The following is a 9,791-nucleotide window of genomic DNA, read 5'->3' on the forward strand; positions in this document are numbered from 1 at the left end:
ACTAACCGCTCGGCTAAAGGGTCAGCAGACCCGTTAGCTAGGGGCTAACGTGTCTTATTAGTAGTTTACACTTGTTAGCATTACCCTTCTCAACACGTGCTTTCGGGGAAAAGCAACACGTGATGGGAAATGGAAGGCCACCTCCCGCTCTTGTCTCGCCTGTGCTTCATCACCTCACCTGTCAGGTGGTGACCACCCCCGTACCCTCCTCTTCAGTTGAGCGGTCTTCCTCGGCTGTGAAGCGCATCAAGACGCCATCAGAAACACAACGGGACAGGATCGACTGGGACCTTTGGCACTGATGTCCATAGAAAAAGGCCTTCTGATGGAAGTTAAATCAAAGGACAAACTGCATTATGCCGCCATGCTCACTTCACAAAGAAGGACTGACGGATGGACTTTATATTCCAGTAGCCTAATAAGGTCAGCTGCCTAATGTTCTTTTAGTCCAAATCAAAGCTGGCATATTCATTTTACATAGTGTGATGGCTCTTCATAGCTGGTTAATACCACACTTTGCTCATGTAACATTAGGCCTGTAACATTATACTTGATATCATGGCGTAACTACTATACTCAATATCATGGCGTAACTACTATACTTAATATCATGGCGTAACTACTATACTCAATATCATGGCGTAACTACTACACTCAGTATCATGGCGTAACTACTATACTAAGTATCATGACGTAACTACTATACTCAATGTCATGGCGTAACTACTATACCCAATATCATGGCGTAACTACTATACTCAATATCATGGCGTAACTACTATACCCAATATCATGGCGTAACTACTATACTCAATATCATAGCGTAACTACTATACCCAATATCATGGCGTAACTACTATACTCAATATCATGGCTTAACTACTATACCCAATATCATGGCGTAACTACTACACCCAATATCATGGCGTAACTACTATACCCAATATCATGGCTTAACTACTATACCCAATATCATGGCGTAACTACTATACTCAATATCATGGCTTAACTACTACACCCAATATCATGGCTTAACTACTACACCCAATATCATGGCTTAACTACTATACCCAATATCATGGCGTAACTACTACACCCAATATCATGGCGTAACTACTATACCCAATATCATGGCGTAACTACTATACTCAATATCATGATGTAACTACTATACCCAATATCATGGCGTAACTACTATACTCAATATCATGGCTTAACTACTATACTCAATATCATGGCTTAACTACTATACCCAATATCATGGCGTAACTACTATACCCAATATCATGGCGTAACTACTATACCCAATATCATGGCGTAACTACTATACTCAATATCATGATGTAACTACTATACCCAATATCATGGCGTAACTACTATACTCAATATCATGGCTTAACTACTATACCCAATATCATGGCTTAACTACTATACCCAATATCATGGCGTAACTACTATACTCAATATCATGGCTTAACTACTACACCCAATATCATGGCTTAACTACTATACCCAATATCATGGCTTAACTACTATACCCAATATCATGGCTTAACTACTATACCCAATATCATGGTGTAACTACTATACCCAATATCATGGCTTAACTACTATACTCAATACCATGGCTTAACTACTATACTCAATATCATGGCGTAACTACTATACCCAATATCATGGCTTAACTACTATACTCAATATCATGGTGTAACTACTATACTCAATATCATGGTGTAACTACTATACTCAATATCATGGCGTAACTACTATACTCAATATCATGGTGTAACTACTATACCCAATACCATGGCTTAACTACTATACTCAATATCATGGCGTAACTACTATACTCAATATCATGGCTTAACTACTATACTCAATATCATGGCGTAACTACTATACTCAATATCATGGTGTAACTACTATACTCAATATCATGGTGTAACTACTATACCCAGTATCATGGCGTAACTACTATACTCAATATCATGGCGTAACTACTATACCCAATATCATGGCTTAACTACTATACTCAATATCATGGCGTAACTACTATACTCAATACCATGGCTTAACTACTATACTCAATATCATGGCGTAACTACTATACTCAATATCATGGTGTAACTACTATACTCAATATCATGACGTAACTACTATACTCAATATCATGGCTTAACTACTATACTCAATATCATGGCGTAACTACTATACCCAATACCATGGCTTAACTACTATACTCAATATCATGACGTAACTACTATACCCAATATCATGGCGTAACTACTATACCCAATATCATGGCGTAACTACTATACCCAATACCATGGCTTAACTACTATACTCAATATCATGACGTGAGGTTTGGCATATTTTGCATATGGTTGTGTTGCGACTTTGCTCGAGGCATATTCTGCATGTGAAGGTTGATTTTATGGTTATTTCTATTCTTTGCTCATGAGTTGCTTTGACTTGGTCTGGTCAGTTTGTAAAGAAGAGGTTTTATGATGCTGCATGCCAGACTGTCCATGGTGATGTTATCGGCCGGAAGCGGAGGCCAGGTCATGTGACTTCTCTCTGTTTTCCAAGCATGGAGAGAGACCAAGGCTGTTTGATATCCAATGGATTTGATTTTGGTGGATCTTGAGGCACTGACTTACTGGCTGTGTGTGTGTGTGTGTGTGTGTGTGTGTGTGTGTGTGTGTGTGTGTGTGTGTGTGTGTGTGTGTGTGTGATGGACTGGCGGCCTGTCCAGGTGTCTCCCCGCCTGCCGCCCAATGACTACTGGGATAGGCTCCAGCACCCCATGACCCTGAGAGCAGGATAAGCAGTTTGGATAATGGATGGATGGATGGATGGATGGATGGATGGATGGATGGATGGATGGATGGATGGATGGATGGATGGATGGATGCTTGCATTCACGATCAACAGTTAATATAGCAAGTCCAGGCAACGTTTTATTTCTATGAAGTTTACTGTCACACTAATTTTGGTTTGTGGTGAAAGTGTATTACTAAAAATGTCTTCTTGATGTCAGACCCTTATCCATGACCATAACCAAATGCCCCCCACCCCCCTCACCCTTTCTCCGCCAAGGGGAGGAACCCAGCTAGGCTCAGTAAAAGGCTTCTTTCTCCCCAATCACACTTCTGCTCATCACTGCTGCAAGGTAGAAGCTGCTGTTTTCTCTTCTACATGTCTATCTATCCATATCTATCTATCTGTCTGTCTGTCTATCTATATCTATCTATCTGTCTGTCTATCTATATCTCTCTATCTATCTGTCTGTCTGTCTGTCTGTCTATCTATATCTCTCTATCTGTCTGTCTATCTATATCTCTCTATCTATCTGTCTGTCTGTCTATCTATATCTCTCTATCCGTCTGTCTATCTATATCTCTCTATCTATCTGTCTATCTATATCTATCTATCTATCTATCTATCTATCTATCTATCTATCTATCTATCTATCTATCTATCTATCTATCTATCTATCTATCTATCTATCTATCTATCTATCTATCTATCTATCTATCTATCTATCTATCTATCTGTCTGTCTATCTATCTATCTATCTATCTATCTATCTATCTATCTATCTATCTATCTATCTATCTATCTATCTATCTATCTATCTATCTATCTATCTATCTATCTATCTATCTATCTATCTATCTATCTATCTATCTATCTATATCTATCTATCTAGCTGTCTATCTATATCTCTCTATCTATCTGTCTGTCTGTCTGTCTATCTATATCTCTCTATCTGTCTGTCTATCTATATCTCTCTATCTATCTGTCTATCTATATCTCTCTATCTATCTGTCTATCTATATCTATCTATCTATCTATCTATCTATCTATCTATCTATCTATCTATCTATCTATCTATCTATCTATCTAGCTATCTGTCTGTCTGTCTGTCTATCTATCTATCTATCTATCTATCTATCTATCTATCTATCTATCTATCTATCTATCTATCTATCTATCTATCTATCTATCTATCTATCTATCTATCTATCTATCTATCTATCTATCTATCTATATCTATCTATCTAGCTGTCTATCTATATCTCTCTATCTATCTATCTGTCTGTCTGTCTATCTATATCTATCTATCTGTCTGTCTATCTATATCTATCTATCTGTCTGTCTGTCTATCTATCTATCTATCTATCTGTCTATCTATCTATCTATCTATCTATCTATCTATCTATCTATCTATCTATCTATCTATCTATCTATCTATCTATCTATCTATCTATCTATCTCTCTATCTATCTAGCTATCTGTCTGTCTGTCTATCTATATCTATCTATCTATCTATCTATCTATCTATCTATCTATCTATCTATCTATCTATCTATCTATCTATCTATCTATCTATCTATCTATCTATCTATCTATCTATCTATCTATCTATCTATCTATCTATCTATCTATCTATCTATCTATCTATCTATCTATCTATCTATCTATCTATCTATCTATCTATCTATCTATCTATCTATCTATCTATCTGTCTGTCTGTCTGTCTGTTTACAGTTTTTCTCAGTGGCTTTGGTGCATTTCTCACATCACTATTAACATTTGCACAACAGTTAGTTCAACCTCCACAACATTTAGTTTTTTGTGCACATCACAGTAGCTGTTTCTCGTTCCTTCCAACAAATTGCCAATGCTTTTGGACATGCATCAATTGCTTTCATACAGCTCTCTGTTGTTTTATAACATTATCATTTGCTTATGTCATGTAAGTCAAATGAACTATACTTGTGAATGCTGAATAATCATCCCCTATAAAACTAATAGTCCTCATTTCATTGCTTGAGTCATTACATAAAAAATGTTGAACTAGTTGTCAGAATCTGAACAAGTATGTTGTTGTGTGGGATAATGTGCGTTTTCCCCACTCCGGTGTGGTCAGGCAGTGGTTTGCAGCACATGACAGGATGCTGGTGGAATATCTCCCTCCCTACTCACCATTCCTAAATCCAGTAGAGGAGTTTTTCCCTTCCTGGAGGTGGAAGGTATATGACCGGCATCCACATACCCACATGGCCCTGCTAGCGGCCATGGGTGCAGCATGTGATGACCTCACAGCAGAGTCCTGCAGAGGGTGGAGTCGCCGCTGGAGGAGACGCTTTCCTCGCTGCATTGCAGGAGAGGATGTTGGCTGTGATGGAGATGAAGCGATGTGGCCAGACAGAGAGGAAGGTCTGGATGAGCATGAATGGTTTACAGTACTGTCGGTGTATGTTGTGGGTTCAGTTCCAGTATGTACGGCAATATTGTGTACAGCTGTGCACAGCTCTGTTTGTTGTCAGTAAGGGTGTATTTGTTCTTTTGCACAGTGCTGTGAACAAATTACAATTGCAAAGAGCATGTGCAGTAACAACGTGAAACATACATATCCAGTGTCTTGTACTCAGTTACCTCACTAAATACAGTAGTGTGTAACTTTACTGTAGTTTCCAGATGGCTGTGTAAATAGTACACTATAGTGCTGCCTCGAGCGTTTTCAGGTGGCGTCACCAAGCTCTGACTTTTCTGCATGGGGAAACATTTACAGAGGAAACTGTCCTAATGAAAACAGGACAAAGCCATCTGACTGTCTTGTGCATAAACACTGGTGGCAGGACTTCTCACCTTGAGGACACCGACACTGTCATTGCCATGAATACATGAATACTTGCTTTTGAGGGATGAACTATCCATGGTGAGCAAGTGACACGCTTTTGCAGGTTATCAACTAGGTTTTGCAGTTTGTACTAATGGTTTTGAGAAATGCATTAACTGTTGTGCAGATGTAAATAGTGATGTGAGAAATGCACCAAAGCGACGGAGAAAACCTGTAATGTGTGAATACTGCTCATATGGGCATGTTGATAGTTGCTGGTGTGTTTATAGTTCCTGGTTCATTCATATTATCATGAGCTTTACACTTGCAAAGACTCGTTTCATCCCAGTGTTATTACAAATTCTTCTCTTCAGTTTTCCAAACCCCGAGGCTGGAGGTGGTCAGGATGACTGAAGCCCGGCTGCAGCATCTGAGGATTATACGTTTAACATGTGATGTGAGTAACCTAGAACAACTCGCAAGACACACACACCAGTGTTTACATGTGATGTGAGTTTTTAGGTGCCATTTTCAAGGTCGCTGCCTGATTAAACAGCAAAATGCAAAATAAAAACATAAAAATAAATTATTAAATGATAAACAGACAGATAAAAAAGAAATGCGTTGCAGCAATTGTGACTTGTATTTATTGTAATTTCTTTTGAATATGGATAACATGAATGCATGAATAAATAAATCGTCAGTGGTGCATTTTAGTTATGCAAACTTTTTCTGGGACACTGAAAATGGATTTGCATAGTTTCTCTAAGACAGCAGTTCTTTGTACTTGCTTTGGTGCTTCACAGGACCCATGTGATTTCAACGAGCTTCTTGTTTGAACAACAAAATGAAATGAAAATTACAAGGATGTCCAGTAAATCCCTCACATTCCACCGAGACTCAAGAAAATCACCATATGATGACCACATGATCATCATATGGTGACCACATGATCATCATATGATGACCATATCATAGCTATATAATAACCACATGATGACCATATAATGGCCATATGATGACCGTATAATAACCATATGATGACCATATAATGGCCATATGATTACCGTATAATAACCATATGATGACCATATAATGGCCATATGATGACCATATGATGACCATATAATGGCCATATGATGACCATACGATGACCATATGATGACCATATAATGGCCATATGATGACCATATGATGACCATATAATGGCCATATGATGACCATATGATGACCATATAATGGCCATATGATGACTGTATAATAACCATATGATGGCCATATAATGGCCATATGATGACCATATAACGACTATATAATGGCCATATGATGGCCATATAATGGCCATATGATGACCATACGATGACCATATGATGACCATATCATAGCTATATGATGACCATATGATGACCATATGATGACCATATAATAATGGCCATATAATGACCATATGATGACCATACGATGACCATATGATGACCATATGATGACCATATAACGACTATATAATGGCCATATGATGACCATATAACGACTATATAATGGCCATATGATGACCATATAACGACCATATAATGGCCATATGATGACCATACGATGACCATACGATGACCATATCATAGCTATATGATGACCATATGATGACCATATGATGACCATATAATAATGGCCATATAATGACCATATGATGACCATATCATAGCTATATGATGACCATACGATGACCATATGATGACCATATAATAATGGCCATATAATGACCATATGATGACCATATAATAATGGCCATATAATGACCATATGATGACCATATAATAATGGCCATATAATGACCATATGATGACCATATAATAATGGCCATATAATGACCATATGATGACCATATCATAGCTATATGATGACCATACGATGACCATATGATGACCATATAATAATGGCCATATGATGACCATATGATGACCGTATAATAACCATATAATGACTGTATAATGATCATATGATGACCATATGATCATCATATAATGATCAAAAGATAATGATCGTAAATAACAAACAAATATTGCTATCTCTTCTTATTATGTTTGCATTAGTGATATCGGATAATAAAAACAATACGTCTTCATGTCATTTGTCGGCCTGCAGAGGATGCTGTATACAATCTGTGCATTTTTGAGTTAAAAGCCATGTCCCAAAAAAGTCATCAGGGTGGGAAATGGAAGGAGAGAATCAGGAAAAGTTAAATTTTAGGATTTGTTCAAAATCACAAATCGTGACTGGCTGAAGTCGTTTTTGATTGAGATACCTTTAACTTTTCAAAGTGTCCTCATAAAAGATGTGCCATCATTATTGTATTGCTGTGGCGCACACAGTGTTTTATGTAGTTGTTTTTATTTACAGTTGAGGCTCCAGCATCCCCGCCACCCTGGGAGCAGGATAAGCGGTTTGGATAATGGATGGATGGATGGCTGGATGGATGGATGGATGGCTGGATGGATGGATGGATGGGTGGATAGATGGATGGATGGATGGGTGGATAGATGGATGGATGGATGGGTGGATAGATGGATAGATGGATGGATGGATGGATGGATGGATGGATGGATGGATGGATGGATGGGTTTATGACAGTAGACATTTGTAAATTGGGGCGGCATGGTGGAGCAGTGGGTAGCGCGGTCACCTCACAGCAAGAAGGTCCTGGGTTCGAGCCCCGGGGTAGTCCAACCTTGGGGGTCGTCCCAGGTCGTCCTCTGTGTGGAGTTTGCATGTTCTCCCCGTGTCTGGGTGGGTTTCCTCCGGGGGTCCGGTTTCCTCCCACAGTCCAAAGACATGTAGGTCAGGTGACTCGGCCGTACTAAACTGTCCCTAGGTGTGTGTGTGTGTGTGTGTGTGTGTGTGTGTGTGTGTGTGTGTGTGTGTGTGTGTGTGTGTGTGGGCCCTGTGATGGTCTGGCGGCCTGTCCAGGGTGTCTCCCCTCCTCTTGCCCAGTGACTGCTGGGGTAGGCTCCAGCTTCCCTGAGAGCAGGATAAGTGGTCTGGATAATGGGTGGGTGGGTGGGTGGATTTGTAAGTTGTCGGCCTATTGGGGTGTCATGAGCGTGCATGCTGAGCCCCACTGAGGCCTTCACCTTGAATCTCTTTAAGGAATCGTGAAACAAGCGTGAATTTTAAAATGCTAACGATAAAGATAGGACGACCGCTTTGTTCTGCTGCGATGGAATGCAGCATTTAAAACACGTCACATTACCCAGTAGCTGTGGGTACGTGCAAGCTAAAGTGTCCTTAATTTGCATGTCTCAACTATTTCATATCGGCGCCTCAGTGTTTGTGGTGGACAACATGTTCACCACACTGGGCAAAAGATAGCTGACTACACTTTTAACAGATTACTGCTTTGAGATAGTTGTGTTACGTCTGTGAACTTTGGACCAATATTAATTTCCTATCCATCATCGCTCATCCAACCCGCTCGCCCCGCTCTCAGGGTGGCGGGGATGCTGGAGCCTATCCCAGCAGCCACTGGGCGGCAGGCGGGGAGACACCCTGGACAGGCCGCCACAGGGCCCTGTGTTCATTTTCTGACATTTTAAATCATAGCTTAGACACATACGGCACACAGACACACACGAATATCCTCACCGGACGCACGTCTCGTACTTTCTTACTGAACGAATTCACAGCAAAAACAATTTTATTTTTTTATATAGTGAATACAAAAAAACCCAAAACAGATCGTGCCAGAGGATCAGAACATCGCCTGAAATCATAAATCAGCTGACAAAAACGTTACAATGGGTCCATCTATTTATGGTTCTAATAGCTTTCCTGTTTTTAGAATATAGAATTGTTTGATTTCATTTTCGAAAATGAAAAAGGATGGTTTATGACCGGAAAACTTGGATTTACGAATATGGGATTCTGCACAACAAGTAAAGAAGCTGGAGTCTGTGAATGTTCCCATTCATCCAGGTCGTCATGGTTATCCAAATCAAGTGCAGCTGGACTTGGTATAGTATATCCGTGAAGACGTTTCGCCTCTCAGCCAAGAGGCTTCCTCAGTTCTGCTTCCTGACTAGACCAAGCTAGTCTGACTAGACCAAACTAGTCTGACTGGACCAGGCTAGCCTGAATAGACCAAGCTAGTCTGACTGGACCAGGCTAGTCT

The sequence above is a fragment of the Lampris incognitus genome, chromosome 3 (assembly GCF_029633865.1).
Source record: "Lampris incognitus isolate fLamInc1 chromosome 3, fLamInc1.hap2, whole genome shotgun sequence".
Lineage (NCBI taxonomy): Eukaryota > Metazoa > Chordata > Actinopteri > Lampriformes > Lampridae > Lampris > Lampris incognitus.